General features: G+C 38.8%; 1 protein-coding gene across 3 annotated transcripts in view; it reads left to right on the top strand.

Annotated features, from left to right (window-relative positions):
* Positions 1-7,466: 7,466 nt before the first annotated feature.
* The window catches only part of LOC126253724 (PC4 and SFRS1-interacting protein-like), a 40,913-nt gene continuing 21,740 nt past the window's right edge, over positions 7,467-26,639 (top strand). The window contains exons 1-2 of one of the 3 annotated variants that reach the window (XM_049955249.1): positions 7,467-7,729; positions 24,104-24,158. The gene's annotated coding sequence lies outside the window, so the exon portion shown is untranslated. Of the gene's footprint in view, positions 7,730-19,922; positions 20,061-24,103; positions 24,159-26,639 lie in introns of all 3 variants that reach the window. The other 2 variants (XM_049955250.1, XM_049955248.1) reach the window with 2 other exon arrangements.

Raw genomic sequence — 26,639 nt, 5'->3', positions numbered from 1 at the left:
ATGTACTTCAAGTAATTACATTTGCCATAGTACAAATATTGCACCATCTCAATCACTAAGTCCGTTCTTTGCTAGCAAACTGCTACATATGCATGTTTGAATAATTTTACACCTGTTGCATCTATTTCCTCATCATTCTCTTCGATCTGGGCTTTGGACCGGCACCAGCAAAGTTGTATATATAATTCAGAAATGTCAAATTTTCTCAGATTTGGTAACCAATTATTACTAATGCTTCTTTGTATGTAATGTCTCAAAGCAGGACACAACACATAATATAATGTTGCAAGTTTTACATTGGTATCTAGGTTCCTGGCGCACTTTCCGTTTCGTGCAAACCACGCATCTGCGCATTAGCGTATTTTTCTGCAAATGTTCACCCTCAATAACAGCCAGAAAATGTCTCCCTGTGAATTGCAGAGGATTCTCGTCATCGTAGCGCCTTCCCCTACCACCTTTTTTCCGTTCTGTAGCATATTTTTCTACAATCTCCCCTATGAGAGAAAAGTGAAACTCTGTGAGTGTCATTTTTCGCCATGTTACCGACTGGTGGAGGCCATGAGCATTTAGAATACATAAATCCAGAATTTGAAAAAAATATTTCTTGTACAATTTCACAGTTTTATGCACTGATCCCACTGAGCTCAGTAACATGTAACAACGGGCAACTGCACGCATACTCTAATTGTAATCTACAATACAATGCGGTTTCTTTATTTTTTCTACAGGATTTCTGTCATTCTCTGTTTCAACAATGTGTGTTGTGAAACATGTGGTCAACATGCACACCTCTCTTATCACATCACTTGATAGCAAGGATCTTGTCAGTGGATTTAGACTCAGTTTACCCTCGTTTTAACTTCTTCTGCAGTTTTATCATGTTGCGCCTTTTCTTACGAACAGTGCCACATGCATCTGTTCCATGGCTGTGAAACCAGAAGAACAGGACTGAGCTGGAGTACCAATTATCAGCATTAAAAAAATTTCAAAATATACCCACTCTGACAGTCACATAGTACAAACGTCTTTACTCCGAATCTACTTCGCTTGGTTGGAATAAATTGCTTAAAAGATGACCGTCCTTTGAACAGCAAGAGTCGGTCATCTATACAAAGCTTGTGATATGGACGAAATGAATTACGAAAGGTCTTATGAACTTTGTCAACAATCGCCCTAATTTTAAATAGATTGTCGCCTCCAGTACTCACAGAGTTATCACTGAAGTGTAGTATTCTCAGAAGCAGACAAAAACCGTCTCTGGCCATAATTTCGCTAAAAACTGGTGTGTTCGAAATATTATCTCTGGACCAATAATCACATAAAAACTTCTTAACTTGCACCACTATAAGGTAAATAGCAACAAAAGAATACATTTCCTGAATTCCAGTGTCTTTCCATGTAGACAGTCGAGAATTCACTGATTCTGCAGTATTTTCTATGCTGTAAACGTAAAAACGATTTGTTTCGTCTACAATAAGTTGCAAAAGTTTCAGACATAAATATCACAAAAAATGAAAGAAAGCTTGGGTCAGTATCTGGTTGATATTTGTGTCCTGAACTCGAGTCATCAAAGTAATAGTTTATCCTTAGCTCGAGTCATCAAACTAATGGTTTAATGGCTGGAAATCTGTTTCTTTCCAGTCAAACGTGTCACTTAATTGCTCTCCTTTCCGAATCATTCCACTGTCACTTTCCAAATCCTTGGATTCAGAGGAACTGCTGACTGTAATTCTTGCTCTCCCCTCTGATGTAAAGGGCTGATGACTACAGCTTCGAGATTCTGTTGAAGACTCGTCACTGCTAGCAACATCAGATAATTAACACTCACTGTCGCTCCTAGTGAGCATACCCAGGATCTCTTTATCTGTGCAACCATGGCGACGTTACATTTCTTCCATAGGAAAAAAAAAAAAAAACCTGACGAAAACAGAGGAAGCAAAGTCGAATTCTGCAAAGAGGGGACACAGCAACATACATATACGTAATCTCGAACTATAGTCAGACCACTGAACAGCTGCTGGAAGAGAAGGGCGGAAAGACAGCTCTGCGTGTTTACATGTCTGTCGTGCTCAGGTAACAGTGACTCTGCGCCCCAAAACTCAACCCTAGCGGTGGAAAGGCCAGTGTCACGGTATGTGTCAATACGTCCTTAGTGCTATAGGGAAAGCAAGGGCCATACTTAAGCACGTCGAGTGCGCCTGGGGAACGGCGAGGCATGACAAGTTAACACGTCCCCAGCAGTCAAGGGGTTAAGGAAAGCAGCATTCGAAGAACAATAGAAATTAGAAAATTCTTATATGACCTGTTGGATATCAGAACCAAAATATTTTCAAAAAACATTAAAATGATAGGAGGAAGAAGGGAAGCAATTATGACTAATGACACTTATCTCTCCTTCTCTTACCACCTAACTGCACACTCACACCATCCTGCACCCACACTAAGTATTTCACATTTGCATAGTATCTAAAATGATAATATCTTACATCAGAGTCATGAGTCACAGGTTTTGGAATAACAAGTGCCAGCAATATATTTAAAACACTTTGAGAATATATAATAGGAGGAACATGACAAACAGTTATGACTAGATACACTAATCAGTGCTTCCTCTTAACATCTAACAGCTCACTGACCATCATACACTCTACTAAGTGATACTCATTACAGTAACATACTAGACACAAAGTATATTCTCTCTATATTGAAAATGGTGAAAGTTTTATAACATCAGAGCAGAAGTAATGAATATGTATAGGGAGAGCTTACATGTGCTCTAGTTAGTACTGAGAACTTGCTTAGTGAAGTTAACAAAAGCAGACAACTATTAATAAAAACTATGTACATTTTTTACTTTCTTTGTTCAAAATATGTCCTTCCACCACAGTTTTCAGTTTCCTTTTGTTTAATAACTTATGCAGCTTGTCATTTCCATTTTACAGTAATTGTTAAGCAAAATATTAACATCTGTCCAAACAACAGATTTACACAATTCCTGTGCTGAATGTCACAGACATCTACTGCAAAATCATCATTGGCCATGACACAATCAAGAATTAATTTACATACTATTTATCGTTGGTTTTGAAGCCAGAGAAAGGGAGCACAGTGTTCATCTGATAATAGTTCCCACATGAAAAAAATTATATATTACTATCAGCATTTTCTGTGGATATCGCAAGCCACATCAAGATCTTTAGTTTGTGCTCAGCACTACATGCCAGCTGCTTCTCTGTTGTTAAAAACAGAGCACAGTTACCATACTTTAATTTCTTTCCTGTGCTGTAGCAACAGTATCCAGCAATGAATGTAAGCACTGATAATTCTGGACCAATAATTTCCAAATCACATTAACACTTAATTTACAAATATCTGATACTGAGATGTCTCAGGCAACATCAAGACATTCAGACTGAACACAGCTTTATAGAGATGTAATTACAATTTTCTTAGCTGAGTCATCTTGTAAAAAAAAACTCCAACAAAGTTGATAATCTCAGCTTTTTCTCTGCCTCAAATATTTGCCACATTGTGCAGGGATCCAGATAGTCATCAATACAGTCCATACCTGGCTTCCAAGGGATCAGTCTAATATTTTGCAGACAGCAAGTATGACATTTTAAGTTCTGACAGAAAATATGTTCTCAGTTCTAATAATGCATATGTTGCATGCTTGAGTACCGAGTGTGTTTCCTTACTGAGCTTAGCACTTGACAAATTCATGGAGCTCCAGTTGTCTAGCCAATTTAGAAAATTTTCTAGAAATTTACACCTCTCATTATCCTTGTGGCTTGTTAAAGGCTTTTGTATTTCCTCTAAGTCTAAGGCCTTCCAAATGGAACTTAACATTCACAATTTTCCACCATGTCATTATTTTAATAAATTCAGCAGTTCCTTCATAATTTTTAATGTTATGTATAGGCCCTAACTCCAGTAAAAACAGTTGATGTTCTCATTTTTTAATGAAGAGGCCCACAGAGCTTTCATATTTAAACCATATGAAAATTTCAATAATTTGTTTGTTTCAATGTCAAATACGGACCTAATTGCAGAAAATTAAGTTTGCATTCTCACAGAGGTGTTTCCAAAGCTGAGGAAGCAAAATGTCAGAAGTTAATCCTTCAAATTCACCCAGTTATTTCTGATGCATTTATAAATATGTACTGGGCCTATAACATAAAACAAGGGAAAGTAGTACTAAGTTGTGGTGGAAATTGGAAATTTGTGGTAAGGTCTTATGGGACCAAACTGCTGTGTTCATCGGCCCCTAAGCTTACATAATACATAATCTAACTTAAATTAACTTATGCTAAGGACAATACACACACCTATGCCCGAGGGGGGACTCGACCATCCGATGGTGGGAGCCACAAAAACTGTGACAAGATGCCTCAGAACTCACAGCTGTTGAATATTTTCAAAATTACTAACAGCTTTTCTATTAATTGAATTATTGTCAGAACAAATACAAATAATCTTTAAACCTAAGTCTTCCAGCCTAATCAATACTTTATTACATTGAACAACTGGTAAGCAGTCATTTTATTTACAGGCAAGATGTGGACAACATCTTTAAATGATGAAATTACACCTTGCATCATAAACACATGAGCAGTTGTTGCAAGAGCAGTGGTATCATGTGCCATACCAACAAAATTTCTTCCTTTGTAGTCCATGGCTGGCTTAATGTGTTCTTCATCTAACATGAACGTCACAAAACAACAGTGATGATTTGGGTTTGGTACTTTCTCGCTACTGTAACTAGAAAGTTTGGACTGTTAGGATCAACATTAATATTTGCACAGATGTTTCTAATAGTACTAAGATGAGGCAGAATAATATTTTCAGTGCTTATGAATCTGTAAGCATGGCCTGAAATAAAAACCAACAAAGAAGCAAATACTAAAACATGGGGAGGAAACCTTTATCTCTCAGAATGCGAAAAGCTTAACAAACTGGCTTCTTATGAATTCAACAGCAGATTTAATTTTCCCCGACAGAAGCGTCCGATCCCACGCGTCGGCTTTGACCTGTGACGTAAGGGTGTTGTGTGTGATGTCATGGTGTTTGGTTTGAGTGTGGCTGTCTCCAGTTCTGTTTTATCTTATTTTATTTACTTTTCTGATCTGTTCGTTCTATCTCGTGAGATTTTTTTTCTTTTTTTTAAATTTAAAAACACTTATTACTTATTTTAATTATCTGTTTCCTCCAATTTCTGTTTTAGTTTATTATATTTATCTTTCTGATCTGTTCGTTCTATCCCGTGAGATTTTTTTTTTTAAAGACAAAAAACACTAATCAGCTACTGAAGCATCTTTATCTTCTATGGGTTGCAGGTGTTACGACCCCTGGGGATGTGAGTGGGTATTCATGCATGGCTCTCTTCACTTACAAGTTGTAGCTACCAAAGCGTCTAAATTTGTTTATATTTAGTTTGCCCCCAACCCAAAACACCCCATTTCCCGCGCTTGTCCCGTTAGTGTCATTAGGCTTCTTGTGGAAAGTGTGTGTGTTTGTTTTTGTTTCCGCCATATTTATGACGTCATAGGTCAAAGCAGACTGGTGGGATCGGACGCTTCCGTATTTCCCATTCTAAGTTATCTAACAACTCAACAATGATGTCTTGAAGATGTTTTTCTTCCTTTTTTCACACTAAACTTTCAACAAATATTATAATATTGACTAGATCACGGATTTTACTCATAGTTTTTGGAACTTTCTTGGAAGTAATTTCACAGCCCTTAACATAAATGCTTACACTGAGTTCCTGATTAATAATTATGTACAAAATATGATATGGTGTTATTTCAGTGTCTACATAAAAAATAGTATATATGAACCATTCATTGCTTTTGAGCACTTTTCGCTACAAGTAACAGAGTCAAGGTTCTTTACCAGTTCTTGAAATGAATTTAAGGAAAACTTCTTATTATCTTCTTCTAGAGATTTAATACTGTCTTCTGTCAGTGAAGAAGCTTCCCTTTGCTCCTGTTTTTCAGAAGGAGATTCTCTAGTTTTTGGCATCACTTTCGAAATACACGAAGGGCAGTTAGGAAATTTGCTTGGGACTACGTTTTCTGGGAGTTGCGGTTCGCTTAGTGGTGCGGTTAACGTAGCCCCAGTTTTCCAGTCTACTGCTTGTGTTTCCCACAATATATCACCTTCGCAGAAGTGCAAATGGCAGACCTGCGAAGTGAAAAATAATATACTGCACGCATGTCGCTGAAACTTTTACTGATACTCAAACTTCAACTGCCATATACTTTCGTCGATAAGTACGGCTTAAAATGAAAGGTACTCACCACAGAATGCTTGATTAACGAAATTATCTCTTTTGATCGCAGATAACCATTTCCTTCGCGTATTCTCATCGGTTGGAAATTTAAAAATTTGAACCTTCTTCTTCTCATCCTAATTACCGCCACAACCAGGAACACAATACTTATTCACCGTAGTGATGATCTCTTCTGAACTACTACAGGCAGTGTACACTTAAAAGCACAGAAAAGCAAACGATTCCACGAGGGAATTCAACTCACTAACACTACAGCTCCGAAACAGTTATTTACATGGCTCCACATAACATTTCTACAGGCACCTAGGCTGCGCTACTACGGGTAGGTGAGGTGACACTGGCCTTATACCTGAAGTTGATGACGTCACTTACCTGCTGGCAGAGAGTTGTAAGGCCTTGTGATTTAGGTGGTGTTGCATTCATGGAGGTATACCTCCATGGTTGCATTAGCACGGAAATTTTCGCTCAGTTTTATCAAATTTGTAACTTGTAATGTGGAATAACTGTAATTTATTATTTGATTGTTTTAGGCTTCTGTTCACTATTCGAATTGCGTAAGCTTGTAATTATTAGCATGTTTTGTTCCTATACAATATTATAATTTGTATCTATTACCATCTGTAAGTAAGTGTACTGTCCTCATGTATAATTACGACTGTATACCGGATCAAAGAGACACGAATAAATAAATAAATAAAACACCAAATACCATTTTCTACATCTATACTCTGCAAACCATAGTGAGGTGAATGGCAGAGGGTACGTTCCACTGTACCAATTATTAGAGGTTCTTCCTATACTATTCAGTTATGGAGCGCAGGAAGAATGGTTGTTTGAACGCCTCTGCGCGTGCAGCAATTATTCTAATCTTATGATCTTATCTTCGCGATTCCTAGGTGAGCGACAAGTTGGGGGTTGTAGTATATTTCTAGAGCAGCCATTTAATTTCGAATAAATAACAATGAAGTTTCATTCCATCCTGTCTCATTTCTTTCCGTTGTCGGCTTATGTGAATTCACCATTTTAAATGTATTGTGGAATGTTTTCTAGTTCCGTTTTGTCCTGTCAGGTTGGAATCGAGCGCAATTGATTTGACAGTATCTCGAGTAGTACAAATCGTAGTCAAGTAAGAGAATGAATATCTTCATCTTTGAACTGCTTTTGGTGCTGAGAACCTGTCCGTGGATGTTTGTTTGTAAACATATAATTGGCCACCAATTGTGTAAACAGACGTTCTTAGTCATGTGAGATCGGTGTGAAATTTAGTGAAATTGTATAATGACTTTATTAGAAGTGTGAAAATCTCTGTCAATACATTGATTTGCAATGCCTGAGAAAGTAGTTATGCGTTTTTGAAATTGTCCACCACGTATATGATTCAGATTTGAAATATGAAGTACGAAGTGATATATAAATACTGACTTTTAACGCCGTGTAAGTATCAGAGTGTTTAATTATTTGTATCCAACTTGTATTTTTATGTTACGTTTGTTACATACAACATAATTATTGAACCGATAATTTCGCTCATAAATTACTGTAATTTTCAACTCGTACTTTCAGTTTTATAGATAAAATGAGTCAGAAATATCATCCAGCGTTTATTAATTTTTTGTTCTTTCCACTGTCCGTGGATGAGTCAAATATGTCATATATAATTTATGAGTGCAACATTATTGAACATATGTGTCAAAGTATATTTAGTTAGTTAATTTCTTGTTCTGCTTATCATTTTCACGCTAAATCGTAATGATGTGGAACGAGTCTTTTTACAGGCGTGAGTTAATAATTCCTGTCCACTGCCACTTGCCCATTATAGTAATAGAAATTCTTCTGCAGAATAGAAGGAATAGAAATGTCCATGCTGTATTTTGAGACATTAAAGTATTTTGAACGTCATAGATGTGCGTGCTTTACATTACTCACGAATTACTTAACACTATGAAATATTCATCGCCACAAATGTAGCAAAAAGAGATAACTTTTTATGCTAGATTGGAGTTGGTCGTGAAATATGTTCACTTATTTACCGTGACTCTTTTGCTTATTTTAATCATTAATAATGGTATTACAATTATCTTTTGATCTGTTATTGTATACATGGAAGCCTGAGTAGTAAAGTTGCACACTTTACCATAAGAAAGAGATGCATTTCATACATCTATAATGCAAATAAAGTTATATTTTAGGTCCTTTAATTTTTTTTTTTTTTTTTTTTTTTTGGGATTTAGGTTTCTTTGTGGATATGATAACTTTTCTTATTTGTTTATAAAACTCTTTGTACAGACCCACATGCTTTATCACTCCTGATTGGTATTTTTTCTAAATTACTATTTCTATATCATATCAGCCAGTTTTGGTCACATATTGGACCTTGACGTCCTAGATTTCTTTGATGTTTAATATTGATAATACCTGGCGCTTACCAAATACTGCAATTTCTTACAGCTTTTGAACAAGCCAGTGTTTTGATTTTGTGTTTCAAAATATGAAAAGTAGTGTTCAGTGTCCTGTAGTTTTTAAGAAAAATTTAAAAGTAACTTAAGGGTTATTGATGCTATAGAGATGACTGCGGTGTCACATTAAGAGTTCTCAGACTGTACTTTTATTTTACAATAAAAGATGTTATATGGTTCAAAATGATTAAATGAAGGTCAATGGGACACATTCTTGGATATCAAGGAATATTTAGTTCTGGATGTAAGGGAATAACAGTTGTAGAGAGAGACCAAGGACTGACTACAGTAAGCAGGTTCAAATAGACAACACCCCTCCTTCTGGACACCTCCTGGTTGTATTGATCACCATTTTCTCACTCAGCATGGTTGCTGCCACCTTTCTTCTACCTAGAATGGTATTAGTCCATCTGTGTATGGTGGTCTCACTGTCACGCTCTTCTGCAGCCCTAACCATGGATTCAAAGGTCATATTGCTAAAAGGCCCCCCCCCCCCCCCTGTAATATCCAGGAAGATGCAGAAAGCTATTTCGTGAAAGTATAGAGCTTTTTCCGCCTGGTGAGTGGGTGAAGTGCTGCATCACTTGATTTTCCTGGTTGATGTGAGTGTCAGCTTACTTGTAGAGGAACCTTAGCTAGCCTCTTCTTCCTACCATGCACACTAATCAGTTTTTGTAATGCCCCCGTAAGAATGGAGGACAGACTGACTGTCTCATATCTTTGGCCTTGTGATCAGTTCTCCCTGGCTGTGGAATGAAAATAACTCTCACTGCCCTCCAAGCATTAGGAACTATTCCTGCTGCTAGGCTGACCCTAAACAGTCTATATAGGAGTCTGATTAAATCCTACTTTGCTTGTTGCAGTAGAACTGTAAAGATACCATCTGGGCCTGGCAACTTGAGCAGTTGAAACATTCCCACCACCCTGTGGATTTTTTGTAAGTCAGAGCATTCTATGGCAGATTCCCAATTTTCCCTGTGGTTACTTCTAAACAAGTGTCTCTCTGGGACAGACTCCTGCTCTGTGTTATCTGACGGAGTGCACCGAGGGAAGTGAGTCTTGAGGAGCACATCCAGCATCTCACTCGCTGTCCTTGTATTCTCACCATCCTCCTTCCTTAACATACTTCCTGGATTAGTTGCTGTTCTAGTGAGGATCTTATGAACTTTAGCACAAGCAGCTGTACCTTCCACTTCCTCATAGAATGCATTCCAGCAAAATAGCTTTTCCAGCAAAATAGCTTTTCCAGCAAAATAGCTTTGTTTGCTTTATTGCAAGGTTTTGTTTCACAAGGGCCTCCTGATATTTTAGCCTATGTCCTTTTTCCCTTGCATGGTTAAACAGGCTTCTTACTCACTTACTTTGCACTTCCGGATTCCTGTTTGTACATTCCTGTTTGTGCACTTGTCAATGATTGGGCAGTTTTCTTAGTATGAGGCCATAACGGCAGCTTTCACTACATGAGCCATTTCCTCAAAATCTACCGGGTTCCTTGAAGTTCTGACGTCAGGTAAGCGTGAATTATGTCTTTCCTCTATGAGTGTGTGTCTGTTTTCCTTGGATTCTTATAGGCCTTGGTCTATTCAACACTCAGTTCAACCTCAAACTTAATATACTCATGGTCAGATAAGGATGGCTCCATTGCCACAGACTATTGTTTGATGTAACTACCCATCAGTGTGGGTCTAAAAGTTATATCAATTACTTCTTCCCTTCTTATATTCCTGGAGGTAGGTTCCTTACTGTAATTCAAGCTTTCCAGACTATTTTCTAGTACGAATTTGAGTAGCTCCTTATCTATGCCATTGTTGTTGCTGCTTCCCTGCACTAGGCTGCGGGCGTTGTCATCACAACTAACCAGCAGTTGTTCATTCTGCTGTGACCAACTGTTCTATTTACCAGTCTCCTCACTTCCTGGAGAGTAGTAGTACAGTCACCATAAGGAAGGTAAGCTGAGGCCAATACAATTTCGCTCATGCTTTCTTCCTCACATTGTTTGATGCTCATGGTCACTTAAGTCCCTGAAACAGAAGTCCGCGATTGGCATGAATGAAATTACTTTCTTAACATAAATACGTGTTCTGGAGTTCTGTAGATTTCTAGTATAAATCAGCTTACCTCCAGTTCCTTTGAAGCTTGAACTGCCCCCCCCCCCCCCCCCCCAAATATAGATGGGGTTCCTGGATCAGTGCCACATCCAGAAGATGACTCAGTGTGGCCGTTGCCCCATTACTGTGTTGCAGTTTTACCCTGTAACACTTGCAGCCTCCAACTTGCTGCCATGGTCACTTCTGATGTCTTTGATTAGCCTGGCGGCAACCAACCTGTGAGAACCCTAAGTACAATTTCGTGTCTTGTTCTCACATTGCTGCCAAGGATTTTTCACTGACTTCCATCACAAGAGTTTGGCTGTCCAGTACAACCTTTTGGTTGATTACCCTCCAATCCTCTGTCAAGGATTTAAGGTTCTGTGCTCTTATTTTCTCAAACAAAGTCTTTGGAGGAGAATCCTTGAGAATTTTTGGTACAAAAATTGATGCCTTTGCAGCCTTGAACAGATTGTCCACTGTCTTGACCAGCAGCTTCACCACCTCCCGCAGAGATATCTTGGGCACCATCTCCTTAAGCTATTCCACTGTTACCATCTCCTCACAGACAAAGATAAGAGCACCTGTGTCCAGGTAGACCCTCCTGAATTTGAGTTTTGGACTGTTTGCCCCCACCCCTCTCCCCTATATGATTAGTCTCTTCACTCCAAGACAGTCTCTTTTTTTTTGGGGGGGGGGGGGCTTAGGGCAAAGAGTTTTAAGTTCCTTCCATTTATTTGCCCAAAAGGATGTCTTATTATGAACAGTCATGGAATGCATAATACATGTATGTGTATTTATCACAAAAATGTAAAGGTGATGATGTGTGCTGCTCATGTAAAAGGACCATACACTGAACTTTCAGAGAAAACCTTTTTGTAATCTGAAAAACGAGGAGTGCATGCTGCATCACTGTACTCCGGGTCCTTAAGAATATGAACTCTATAACTTTTTACTAGAGCTGGAATCCTTACAAGATTCTGAAATTTATCTTTAAGCAATGGGCCCAAGTAGGTTGAGCTATGTTGGACACATTAATGAAGACATTCAGTGAATTTATTGAGTATCTCATGCAAAAGCTTCAAAACTTGACACAACACCATCACATATTAAAATCTCAGAGGCACTACTCAAAATTTACCAAGGAACACTCTCCGATACTTCATGTAACATTATAATGCATTTTGCACAAAACTATACATGTTTGCTTCAAGATGCATTACAAGAATTTCACTTACAGAACATTCAAGTCACCCTTCACCATTTTGCTGTGTTCTTTAAAACAGGGGATTGCTGTGTCATGTAAGTGATTGTTTGTAGCATGATACAACCACATTCTATTGTTGTTGTTGTTGTTGTGGTCTTCAGTCCAGAGATTGGTTTGATGCAGCTCTCCATGCTACTCTATCCTGTGCAAGCTTCTTCATCTCCCAGTACCTACTGCAACCCACATCCTTCTGAATCTGCGTGGTGTATTCATCTCTTGGTCTCCCTCTACGATTTTTACCCTCCACACTGCCCACCAATACTAAATTGGTGATCCCTTGATGCCTCAGAACATGTCCTGCCAACCGATCCCTTCTTCTAGTCAAGTTGTGCCACAAAATTCTCTTCTCCCCAATTCTATTCAATACCTCCTCATTAGTTATGTGGTCTACCCATCTAATCATCAGCATTTTTCTGTAGCACCACATTTCAAAAGCTTCTATTCTCTTCTTGTCTAAACTATTTATTGTCCATGTTTCACTTCCATACATGGCTACACTCCACACAAATAGTTTCAGAAGCGACTTCCTGATATTTAAATCTATACTCGATGTTAACAAATTGCTCTTCTTTAGAAACACTTTCCTTGCCATTGCCATTTAATTCGACTACATTCCATTATCCTCATTTTGCTTTTGTTGATAGTCATCTTATTTCCTCCTTCCAAGACACTGTCCATTCCATTCAACTGCTCTTCCGGGTCCTTTGGTGTGTCTGACAGAATTACAATGTCATCGGCGAACCTCAAAGTTTTTGAAACTTCCTTTCAGATTAAAACTGTGTGCTGGACTGAGACTCGAACTAGGGACCTTTGCCTTTCGCGGACAAGTGCTCTACCCTCTGAGCTACCCAAGCACGACTCATGCCCCCTCCTCACAGCTTTACTTCCACCAGTACCTTGTCTCCTACTTTCAAAACTTCACAGAAGCTCTCCTGTGAACGGGGCGTGAGTCGTTCTTGGGTAGCTCAGATGGTAGAGCACTTGCCCGCGAAAGCAAAGGTCCTGAGCTCGAGTTTCGGTCCGGCACACAGTTTTAATCTGCCAGGAAGTTTCACATCATGCAGAGTGAAAATCTCATTCTCAGAGTTTTTATTTCTTCTCCATGGATTTTAAATCCTACTCCAAATTTTTCTTTTGTTTCCTTTACTGCTTGCTCAGTACACAGATTGAATAACATTGGGGATAGACTAAGGAAAACCTCTCTCACCAGTATACTGGAACAGTTACCATGCTTCCAACTTATTAATTACATCAGTGATGGCAGCTCTGCACAATATAAAAACTTTTTAAATTTGTACCATCACGAGCATGATCATGGGGTAACTGAAATATCAAACTTTTTGCCAATAGTCAGGGCAAAAATGCATGTGGTGTAGTTTGTGGCACTGTTAAACATTTAGCAACAAGAGAGAGTTTACAGAATCCTTATGACAGTCACATTTTCAGTCCAAAAGATCTGTTTACATTTGCCAAAACTCAAATTTCAGGAAAATAAACATTTTATGTTATGACAGAGGAGGTAACAAAATCCACAGACATGTTACAAAAATCACATGACACTGGTTCTACCATTCCTGGGAGAAGAGTCAATCTTTTTTTAAACCAATGGTGGCTTGGAAAAAATTCCAGAGACTATTGAAGAACCCAGAGGTACAAAGGTCAAATTCAATAAACCAAGTGGACCTTCCTCAGATTATTAGTGGCCACAGCATGCTGAAGTTTGCTGGATCCTTTATGAAAACATTTTAATGATGTTGCCTGCTCCTGGCACAAGCACAAGTCTCTTATATACTTGTGGATCAGACACAGTATTCTTGATTGATGACTTGCTTTAAAGAATGAACACTTTTTAGAATGTTACAAATGTATTTTATGCAAATTGGAGATTATTTACTGTACGTTTTAAATCACTAAACAGAACAAACTCCCTTCTAAAAAAATAAAATAAAAAAGTGGATAAGACTTTCATTCCAGATTTGTAAATATTTGTATCTGAAAATTTCGACACTTTAATACTTTTATATCATAGTCAATCCTCTTATCTTCCCAACAACACAAAACTGAATAAAATTGATTCAGAAACAAAGAAGTTACAGTAGTTACAAACTTTTAATCAACTTTTCCTACCATTGCCAATTTATGAAAAAGACCCACATTTCAAAATGGACTCCTAACTTGTTTTGATCAGATAATTTAGAAAAATTATCTTATCCCTCTTTCACTATGTACTTTCATACACCAATTTATCACAAACATCTGTGACACGAGGGAAACAAAATTTCCTTATTTTGGATGATTTTAAATGAAATGAGCCAGTTACTGCATTATGTTAGTGTTTCCTAAATATTATTGCAGCAGTCATGTTAGCAAGTCATAAATGTTGTTTTAGCAGTCGTGTTAGCATGTCATAAATGTTATTTCAGTGTTCATGTTAGCACATTGTAAATGGTACTTTCTCAGCCATCTGTTTGTCATATGTTCAACCATTTCTTCCTCATATCAGTGTAATGTTGCTAATGTAAGGAAAATTTTTTAAAGCAATGCACTATACATGGGTATTTTATTGCAATTGAATCAACTGTTTTGTCGTATAAGATCCGAGGAGTGTGGTCTTTTTAATGGTGAATGCGTAATCATAGCTGTTCCAATAATGAAGTTTAAAATGGAAATGGGAAAGAAGGAAGGGTCTTGCATTGAGACTATGTGAATATGGACAGAGGGAAAGATAGATTCGGTGCCTAAAAAGGGAAATATGAAAGGAAAAAGATCAGAAATGCTGTGGCCAAAGAAAGCAAGAAGATAGCCTCAGAGACAGGTGCCTGTTCCTCCCACCCCAGGATCCCTCCCTGACAGTACTTCACTGGTGGGCTAGAGAAAAGAGATGTTCATCAGTCTTACAGAATGGACACCACTGGCTTCGTCCCCACATGTCCGAAAAATTTGCCCTTCTGTTGTGAGCAAATGTGAATTATGTATCCTCCTCTGCAGCTGTCTCTTGGAATTTTTTCTCAGCATATGCATACGTATGTTCCTCTTTGCCAAGCACTGTCACATGTCAGCAATGCCATAATTACAAATGAACTTGTCTTTCTAATTTGGAACATTTATGAAGAACACCATGTCCCAATGCTACATGCTTTAGTAATCAAATACAGGGTTATTACAAATGATTGAAGCGATTTCACAGCTCTACAATAACTTTATTATTTGAGATATTTTCACAATGCTTTGCACACACATAAAAAAACTCAAAAAGTTTTTTTAGGCATTCACAAATGTTCGATATGTGCTCCTTTAGTGATTCGGCAGACATCAAGCCGATAATCAAGTTCCTCCCACACTCGGCACAGCATGTCCCCATCATTGAGTTCGAAAGCATCGTTGATGCGAGCTCGCAGTTCTGGCACGTTTCTTGGTAGAGGAGGTTTAAACACTGAATCTTTCACATAACCGCACAGAAAGAAATCGCATGGGGTTAAGTCGGGAGAGTGTGGAGGCCATGACATGAATTGCTGATCATGATCTCCACCACGACCGATCCATCGGTTTTCCAATCTCTTGTTTAAGAAATGCCGAACGTCATGATGGAAGTGCGGTGGAGCACCATCCTGTTGAAAGATGAAGTTGGCGCTGTCGGTCTCCAGTTGTGGCATGAGCCAATTTTCCAGCATGTCCAGATACACGTGTCCTGTGAAGTTTTTTTTCGCAGAAGAAAAAGGGGCCGTAAACTTTAAACCATGAGATTGCACAAAACACGTTAACTTTTGGTGAATTGCGAATTTGCTGCACGAATGCGTGAGGATTCTCTACAGCCCAGATTTGCACATTGTGTCTGTTCACTTCACCATTAAGAAAAAATGTTGCTTCATTACTGAAAACAAGTTTCGCACTGAACGCATCCTCTTCCATGAGCTGTTGCAACCACGCCGAAAATTCAAAGTGTTTGACTTTGTCATCGGGTGTCAGGGCTTGTAGCAATTGTAAACGGTAAGGCTTCTGCTTTAGCCTTTTCCGTAAGATTTTCCAAACCGTCGGCTGTGGTACGTTTAGCTCCCTGCTTGCTTTATTCGTCGACTTCCGCGGGCTACGCGTGAAACTTGCCCGCACGCGTTCAACCGTTTCTTCGCTCACTGCAGGCCGACCCGTTGATTTCCCCTTACAGAAGCATCCAGAAGCTTTAAACTGCGTATACCATCGCCGAATGGATTTAGCAGTTGGTGGATCTTTGTTGAACTTCGTCCTGAAGTGTGGTTGCACTGTTATGACTGACTGATGTGAGTGCATTTCAAGCACGACATACGCTTTCTCGGCTCCTGTCGCCATGTGCTCTCGAGCGCTCTGGCGGCAGAAACCTGAAGTGCGGCTTCAGCCAAACAAAACTTTATGAGTTTTTCTACGTATCTGTAGTGTGTCATGACCATATGTCAATGAATGGAGCTACAGTGAATTTATGAAATCGCTTCAATCATTTGTAATAGCCCTGTACATTTGTTTGATGATTTAAGACAAAAAAATATGTGGACAAAATACAAATCCAGTGTCTTACCCTGTACTGTGTATATGAACTCAGTGAAGTGAGTGACTCTAAAGGCAAAAATTAGGTTGGTGCATAAGTTTGTAGCATTTTTGTATCACATGTTGTGTATCACATGTTGGTATACCAGTTGCTGCAGATTTACTTATTGATTGTCATTATTTATTTGTAGTTCTTTGTTACTATTTGAGTTTACATATTGGCATTTTGTCATTCTGAGATAATGACTGGAACTGCGGACACTAGAAAATAGAGTGCCAAGTGGATAAATCAGAACATTCTGACAGATTTTTGTGTTTGGGTTCAGTAGAGGGGTGGCAGCAGAGGAGGCAGCCAGAAACATTTGTGCCAAGTATGGTAATAATTCTGTTGAACAGAGCATGGCAAGAAAATGGTTTTCTCATTTTAAGGAGGATTGTTTTGACATTAGTGACTCCATGTTCCGGAAGACCTTTGATGTTTGATGAAGATCATTTAAACGCTTTAATTCGTAATAATCCATGTCAGTGTACTCGAGAAGTGGCAAAAGTGATTAACTGTGATCATTCCACCATCATGAGACATATGCGTGCATTGGAGAAGGTTCAAAAATTGAGTGTATGAGTACCACATGCTCTAAACCAAAATCACAAAAATCAGCGGGTGGCCATATGTGCACCTCTGCTCATGAACAACACTGGCCATCCTATCCTGTATCATTACTGGTGATGAGAAATAGTATCTTTATGCTAACATAAGGAAAACAAAGGAATGGTTGAACCCAAACAAATCAATAACTCCCCGTGCAAAGACTTGCATGCATCCACAAAAGATAATGTTATGCATCTGGTGGAATAGCGATGATGTGATGTACTACGAATTGCTTCCATGAGGTATAACCATCACTGCTGACATTTTATTGTCAGCAACTGAGACGTCTCGCAGACACAATCCAAGAACAACAATCAAGAAGACTGTGAAATGATTCTACTCCATGATAATATACACCATATTGTGCTCTACTGACAAAAGCACTTATGGGAGATGGGTTGGGAGGTCATTTTGCACCCACACTATTCTCCTAATCTTGTGCCCTCAAATTTTCGCCTTTTCCACACACTATCAAACAGCCCTCAAAGAACTTCCTTCCTGGATGAAAATGCACTCAGACAAGATTTGACGAGTGCTTCGCCCCAAAACCACATGATCTCCACAGTCACAGAATTGAGAAGTTAACCCATCATTGGATAAGTGCTGTAAATAGTGAAGGAGAATATATTATTGATGACTAAATTCTCTGTTATGTGTATCTGTAGTGCTTATTAAACTTAACGGAAAAACGCTATGGAGTTATGTACTAACATAATACAAAATGCTGAAGCAGGTGCACCATGACACTGTTATCTCGCTGAAGGCTCAGAAAACCATGAACAGCTTCACCAATGACACTTTCAGGTACATTGCAGCTGAGGCCTTATGCACTAAAGCAAGCACTTAGCTATATAAATGGTGTTTGGTTAAGAAATACATGATCTTCAGCATGAACAAAAGAAAGTTGCCAGAAGCCAAGTGTACTGTGAACACGACCTATTGCTCATCAGGTACTCTGTGGGTATGCAGATTAGACTGATACTGAATCTATCACCCCAGATCACATAAAATGATAGACTACCCCCATGAAGTTAATAGCCTACTTGAAAATTCTACTACCACGCATATCAGAAAACATTACTGGATAAGTTCCTGAACTTGTCAGGGGCCTCACCCATTGCTTATGGTTAGAGGACCTTGGCATTTCAATTGAATAATTGACTTCAGTGGTTTCTGAATGACAGAGTTTGGTCTGTAAATTAATGTTTGTTCAAACAAGTCTCTAAAACTTACTCATGGCATATAAACAATATTCTGTAAAGGATAGTTGCTACTTGACAATACACCAAAGATGCTGAGCCACAGATAGGCACAACAAAAAGACTGTCACTAAAAGAGCTTTCGGTCCACTGTCTCTGGCAGCTGAAGCCAGACTCTGTGTGTGTTTTTTGTCTATTTTTGACAAAGGCCTTGTTGGCCGAAAGCTCATTTTGTAACAGTCTTTTTGTTGTGCCTATCTGCGACTCAGCATTTCCGCTATATGGTGAGTAGCAACTATCCTTTTCATAATATGGTTACAGTCCATCCTGGATTTTCCATTGTTTGATTTATTTCATGACACATAAATGTATAAGTTATAAAACAATTTGAGAATGAATTTCCATAATTAAAACAGAAAAATGACAAGAAAATGAATAGTTGCTAGGGTCGCCACCAGCATGATGCTGGGCAATTACAGTTGAGATGATGCCCAGACACAATGGACACAAATTATGCTTTCAGCCATGATTGCAAAACTTTAAAATTACATAAGAATAGGTATGAATTTGAACAGAGCATACACCAGAGCAGTTAATAAAGGAAGAATCAGAAAGAAACATATCTAGGCCGGTGAGCTCCAATGAATTAACTCAATAGTGAAGTAAACACAAGTGGTTACAAGAAAAATCCTCTTTGAAACAGGAATTAGATTGCAGGACAACTTGCATACTGGTGCATATGGCTCATAGATCAAGTTAAGAAGACTAATAGATGGAAACCAGGAAAGGAGTCTTCTTTCTTCAATATATCACGATTTCCAAAATACAGAGTGGACGTTGCAAATGTGTTCTCACCGTGACTGTCATTGAGGTGGTTGCCAACAAGTCGGGGTGCGCCAAACTGTGGCAGCTGCTAATTATTGCTGGGCTGAGCCGATGTGATGTGATTGCAAGTCGTCTTCCTATCGGGATCTGGAAGTCTGTTCCTTAGCTTCCACCAGAAAGTTAAAATGTATCTGCCAAAGAGACACGTCTTTTTGGAAAAGGGATGCAAGTATTGCTCAATTCCCACAACTAGACTTGTTGGTAAGAAATTCTTAACATTTTGCTGGGTTTTTGCGCAGTGTTTCCACGGGAAGAGCAAAGTTTGGAAATTTGCAGACATACAACTGGCTACATACTTGGCTTCAGGAAATGTATCTGGAGGCTAGGGATGGAAAAAAATCAACCAGGTAGAACTGATATCAGTATTTTTGTTCTGAATAATTGGCATTTTTCAGTATTTGTTTGGTCTCAGTCATCATATTTGCTTTTTATTTTTTACTAATAACCAAGTAAAAAACCTAAGTATCAATTAGCCGTACCAGTGGTAAATTTTTTTAAAAATATCTTTAAAAAAACAAGTAATTTTTATTTGTTTAATTTTCATTGCTTTGAAATAATTCTTTTTATAGAAAATGGGAAAAGGGTCAGTGCTACTTCACTAACAGTGCTGACAGAAATGAGCAACGAATACATGGCAGAAGAATTGGTACAGCATTGCTGAGACAGTAATGTACTTGTTACCATGTTGTTTGGCCTATTGGAACTAAGTATGTACATTCTGTGTATGAGACTTGCCCCATATGGTCTGTATGATAGTTTCTCACTGTTGTCATTGGACATTACTTATGTTACTGAACGGCACCATTCCTAGTCTGGGAATGTTATACGGAGTGTGGAATCAATGAAGAATCAGAAAGAAACATCTCTAGGCGGCTGAGCTCCAATGAATTAACTCAATTGTGAAATAAACACAAGTGGTTACAAGAAAATCCCCTTTGAAGCAAGCAAGAATTTCTTTATGGATAGAAACAATGTACTTGCGACATCTTATAAGGAGAAAAAGTAAAACTTAACATTCATTTATAGTTTACGATAGAAATAGAAACTAGCTCATCTATTATCTATGTCTACATAATATGTCTTTAACTGGTTGTATGTCTTGAAAACAGGAAAATTAACTTGAAAACTAGAGTACCTCATCCTCAGTTTTCAACCTTTAGCAATGAGTATTCATAATGCCCAAATAGTGGTATGATTCTCAGTTACAATAGGATTCTTGAGCTGAGTTTTAGAAAATTAGAATCAAGAGGAGAATACTAATGATTTTAGGAGTATCCAATCACATATCACTTTTTGAGAAAAGCAGCAAATAGTGGACACGCTGTTTTCTTTTATTTCCCTATTTAATTCAGTGTTTTTACTGTATGTATCTTGAAAATGAGGGAGTCAAAATGCTGGCAGCTCTTCCAGAATGTGTGAAAGTTCATCTTGTTTTTGTACCAGTGAAAATGGAGTTCCCCTGGTCAAGAGCAGATGCATTTAATGGAAGAAACTACTACAAGAATGAAATGTTAGAGGGGTGGGTTACTTATATTGCTGCATTCTCCTAGTCACTCATGTAAACAATACCCAGTACAGGCAGAAAGTCGACAAATAAAACTGAATTGGAAACTCAGCACATTTACAAATGGCAAACATGTACACTTGATGTGACATGTTTCACTGAACATAAAATGGGTTTATGAACACATTTTTAGAAGTGGATGAAATCGTATGAAGAGACAAAGTAATACCTTCGTTATCGGTACTAAAATATCAGTTAAGTGTAACAAAAGTGAGGCAATAAGCAGCAACAAAAATACAACATCAAGACTTGCAGTGAGGTCCAACATTTAGCACAGGAATGCTTTGAAAAACACCATGAAAACAATTAAAGGAACAAAAAACTATAAAGCCTTCCAGTGACGTCCAATTTTAATCTTTAAAAGTTATGTGGCTGTGTTTGAAGATAGACACATGATTGATCTGAATGAGTTAGCACTGCATACTTCTTTGATTTTGACTTTTAATTGAATATTCTGGTCACAATTTGTGGGACTGTGTGAGCGGCTGAGGACATCTGACAGGAACATCTGGCAACACCAACTGGAACACCAAGGCATGTCATCTTCTTGGCAGATTTGATTGTATAGTCTGGTAATAGTGTAACACGGGAATGCCAGGTTTGATATTAGGCTGTTAATTGTCAACCAAGTGCATGATTGTGCTACAATCTGTGTGATTACTGCTGTAAGACCTCACTAGGAAATAACTTGGGTTGCTTTTGTGGCAAACCAGACATCAAAGAGGAATTCTCTTACTAGAAGAAACAATCAAACTTTGTTACGTGCTTCACCATTGTGCATGATGAGTAGCATGGAAAGTGCTTCTCAGTCTGTGAGGAAAGGGCATGCATGCAACTTCAGTTGATTTGTTGATGGTGACATTTTGTGACATTTTGTGGAGACATCAGGAATATTGAACAGCAGCTGTACGAATGTCCTACCTACAGCAGGTCATGTACATCATGGCCAAATGCCCCTTATGAAGACATGTGCTGCATAGCCTGCTATGTGGGCCAGGACCAGGAGAGCAATGCCTCATTGGAAGCGGGCAGTCAGCACGCTGTTGGAGACCAGTTGGTCCTCCTTTTGCGAAGACAGATCCCTCACTTCATGTTGTGATACCACCATTGTTTGTGAGTGCCGGTACTCGTGCTACTTTCCTCTGACTGTACACTTATACAAACTGACAACCATCATGCCATTGATGTCTTACAAAAACATAGTATACATCCTACTGAAAATCATCCAACCAATGAACTTTACAAGAAGAAAATTAAACAAATTGGCCTTTATAATTGCTACCATATTGTTTTGTTCAAAGAAAAGATAAATGAACCAAAAAAAATTAAACTGTACTATCTCTGTGACCTATTCAACAAGAATTGAATTTATCAGGAAAATCAATTTGATGGCAAAGCAGAATTTGTGACACCACCATTGGGTGTTAGCATTAATGGAGCTTACATAAACTATTTACAGAATGCTGTGAGTTAAGGTGAACTTAAGAGAATATGAGAATTTACTATGAGAAAAATAAATTTTACAACTTAAACAGGACACACACAAAGAAGTGAAAGGAATAAAAAGGAGAACATGTGGAAAAGAAACTAATCTCAATGACTCATCTGTACATCCACGCACATGTTTATTGTTGTGTAACGCAGGGTTTGTGTAATTAGTCGCACACAGTAATAGCACCCCTCTGTTCATGCCATTAAATCTAAGTTAATTGCGTCATTCCTGAAGCAAGCATGCATAACAATATGTACTACTTATCTTAAAGTAACAGTGCTCACGTGCGTCACTACTAAATATGCACAGAAAAACATTGAATATTAGTCCCTTGATATGTCTCAAGCTCATTGCTTTGTGGCTTTCCCTTCGACTGTTGCACTATATTGGCTGACCAATCGTGATTATTTACTATTCACTTATCCTACTATGTTGTTGTGAGGAACACCAACCCGGCTTTGCTGGGGTCTTTCTGTTACCTGAAAGTATCTCCAGTAATGTGGGGTTGCATATCATCCTGCAATGAACTACTAAAACATAACTTGGAAGAAAATAATGAAAAAAAGGCTTAGTTGCATCATCTAACTAATAGTATACCTTATTCCCAGGTGTTGTTCCTAATGTCTGTTGTAGATAGCAGTAATGAACTCTTAATCATTTCGCCTGTACAGTAGGCTCAGACAGCCACAGAATAAACACCAAATCCCTTAATGGGTCCCTAACCTTCTTAAAAATTGCTGGCAGTCCCAGTGCACTGCAGTGTGGATGGCACAAAACATCATCCTCATTAATATCTTAGTGGTCCAGGTATGTTCTGACATGGGCAAAAATCAGCCCTAACTCTTTGTGGTGGTTGGCATCATCTTCAACATGGACACACACACACACACACAGACACACACACACACACACACACACAAATCTTCCTTATATGTCATCTACGATGGTGATCAAACTACAACTTTCTTCCCCTATTAAATGTTCCAGTTGACTTCATCCACTCCTGCTTATCCAGCTTGACAGAAGCATACTTTTTTTTTGGCTTATTATGCAGGGTGAAACTTGTGGCATGCTGCAATATTTGTAGTGTGGGTGTATGTCATGTGAATACTGACCCCAAAAGTACTTCCTATCTCACCCTTCATTAAAGGAAAATGCATGCACCTGTGTGCCATCTCAAATGTCTCTTACCTCTTTAACTAAAAACATCACCATAATTATCTGCTAGACAGTGTAGCATGTAGGACATTGCCAAAAGACCCTATCATTTATCCCCCCCCCCCCCCCCATCCCCGTCCCCTTATCAAGATTGCTACATAAGCGAACTGTAAGACTATCACAACAAGAGAACACAAATATTACACATAATGATTTAACTGATGATGCATTGAAAAAGGCCGGCCGAAGTGGCCGTGCGGTTAAAGGCGCTGCAGTCTGGAACCGCAGGACCGCTACGGTCGCAGGTTCGAATCCTGCCTCGGGCATGGATGTTTGTGATGTCCTTAGGTTAGTTAGGTTTAACTAGTTCTAAGTTCTAGGGGACTAATGACCTCAGCAGTTGAGTCCCATAGTGCTCAGAGCCATTTGAACCATTTAGCCATTGAAAAAGGAATCCACAGAAAGAGACATCATGAAACAAATAAAACATGAATTGTTCTAAAATATTTTCTTACAAAAACTTACTTATTTTCTAGGTAGCCACAGCACACCAGCTTCCTATGTATTAAAAGCACGAGCTACCTGCTCCAGGTAGGGTTCGACATCCACTACATGATGGTGCCTATAGATTTTCTCTGTTGTGATGGATTCTATTTCTAAGAAATTTCAATGCAAAATCCTTCTCACATGTAACTGACCCACAAACAGGGAAAGAAACATGTGGCCTGTTTCCGCTATTTGTTAGATAGCCTGTGTGCACTGACAAGAACTTTGTCCCCACATGGAAGACCATGGCATGTGTTCTGCTATCAGATGCGATCTATCACTCACTGTATGATTTCCTGGTGTTGTAATTTCCATGTTGTTGTTGTGGTCTTCAGTCCAGAGACTGGTTTGATGCAGCTCTCCATGCTACTCTATCCTGTGCAAGCTTCTTCATCTCCCAGTACTTACTGCAACCTACATCCTTTCTCAATCTGCTTAATGTATTCATCTCTTGGTCTCCTCTACGATTTTTACCCTCCACACTGCCCTCCAATGCTAAATTTGTGATCCCTTGATGCCTTAGAATATGCCCTACCAACCGATCCCTTCTTCTAGTCAAGATGCGCCACAAATTTCTCTTCTCTCCAATTCTATTCAATACCTCCTCATTATTTATGTGATCTACCCATCTAATCTTCAGCATTCTTCTGTAGCACCACATTTTGAAAGCTTCTATTCTCTTCTTGTCTAAACTATTTATCGTCCATGTTTCACTTCCATACATGGCTACACTCCACACAAATAGTTTCAGAAACGACTTCCTGATATTTAAATCTCTCCTCGATGTTAACGAATTGCTCTTCTTTAGAAACACTTTCCTTGCCATTGCCAGTCTACATTTTATATCCTCTACTTTGACCATCATAAGTTATTTTGCTCCCCAAATAGCAAAACTCATTTACTACTTTAAGTGTCTCATTTCCTAATCTAATTCCCAGAGCATCACCCAATTTAATTCGACTACAGTCCATTATCCTCATTTTGCTTTTGTTGATGTTCATCTTATATCCTCCTTTCAAAACACTGTCCATTCCGTTCAGCTGTTCTTCTAGGTAATTTCCATTGCGGCCGGAAATCAATCACTACACTGATCTTATTCAGAGGCACTTGGCTTCGCAAAACCATGATCAGTGGCAGCATAGTGGCAGAGTGCAAGAGTTCATTGATAACTTTCTGGAAATTGTGTAAGAACACATGCCAAATTTTTTATACTGTGATGTCTCAACAGCTCCCCCCCTCTGCCCCCCCTCCAAATTGATCCGCCCAAAATTGCGGCCCATTATCTGAAATTATTCTGCAAACCAGTCTTACCTATTTGAGGAAATGCTTTTCAAATACGCTCAGGATGCTCTTCCCCATCGCTCTTTTGAGCAGTGTGAGCACACTGTAGTTGGAGATCAGTTCAGTCATTATAAGCAAATAGTAGTAGCCTCAGCTCGACCTTGGGAGCGGGCTAAGGAAGTCAGTTGCGGCCATTCCCGCAATTTTAATGGGACAATAGGGAAAAGGATTGGTTGATTTGAGGTTGATGCCAGTTTTGCCTTCCGGCAATCCTTGCATGTCACGAGTATCTTGCAAATCCGCCACTGCATATTCTTAAAATGGCATGTCATTTTCAGTTTGAAAAAAAACTTTCCTTGCACCAAAATGTGTATAGCTCTGGAACATGAACAAAATCAGTTTCTCATTAAGTGTGTCTGGGATCAACCATTGGGTGTCTATTGTCCTGTGCCTAAATAGCATCTTTTTTCTGATGAGGTAGAACTGTCTCACCCCTGGGTTGTCTCACTAACACTAACACCATTTCATTCCCTGCAATGCGGGATCCTTGTCTTGTTCAGCGAAGATGTCAGTTAGTGAAGCTGTCACATGTTTCTCAGAAACAATGTTTTTGAGATGGTACAAGCTAAAGTAGTTCTCTTCGAGATCCTCCTTCACACCTTCTGTTAGGTCCACAGAGGATCATGAAAAAGCACCTGCAATGATGTTGGAACTGCAAGGACATATTGTATTGATAAATCAAGTTCCTGGATCAAAAGCACACATTGTACCAGTGTACCATGCATAAGGTTCATAAGTAAAAGCTGCAGCATCTTGTGATCCGTTGGAATGGTGATTTTCCTGCCAAATAAAAAGAATCTGAACTTCTGGAAATCCCAGATGATGGCCAGGACTGCCACCTCTGTGACGGAGTAGTTTCATTCAGATTTCTTTAATATGCGGCTACCACGCACAATGGTCTTGTGCATGAGTGACCATCTTGCACCATCTCCCGAAACAGAACCACCCCAAGCCCTGTTAATACACTGACCATTACTGTGCAGAAATCAGCAGGGCCAGATGTGCAGGTATTGATGCCTATACTAGAGTTGATTTTAATGCTTGATGTTTCTGTTTGATTGTCCCAGGTCCAAGCTGCTGCTCTATTCATGAGTTCAAAAAGGCATGGTGTAGCTATGCTTTTGGCCAAGATAATACCTAGATATCCTGTCAGCTGTTTTTTTGTAGGGGGCTGCGGAAAATGTC

This window comes from Schistocerca nitens, chromosome 1, assembly GCF_023898315.1.
Source record: "Schistocerca nitens isolate TAMUIC-IGC-003100 chromosome 1, iqSchNite1.1, whole genome shotgun sequence".
In the NCBI taxonomy this organism is placed as follows: domain Eukaryota; kingdom Metazoa; phylum Arthropoda; class Insecta; order Orthoptera; family Acrididae; genus Schistocerca; species Schistocerca nitens.
The sequence above is the reverse complement of the archived record's forward strand: the minus strand, read 5'-3'. Positions and strand labels throughout refer to the sequence as shown.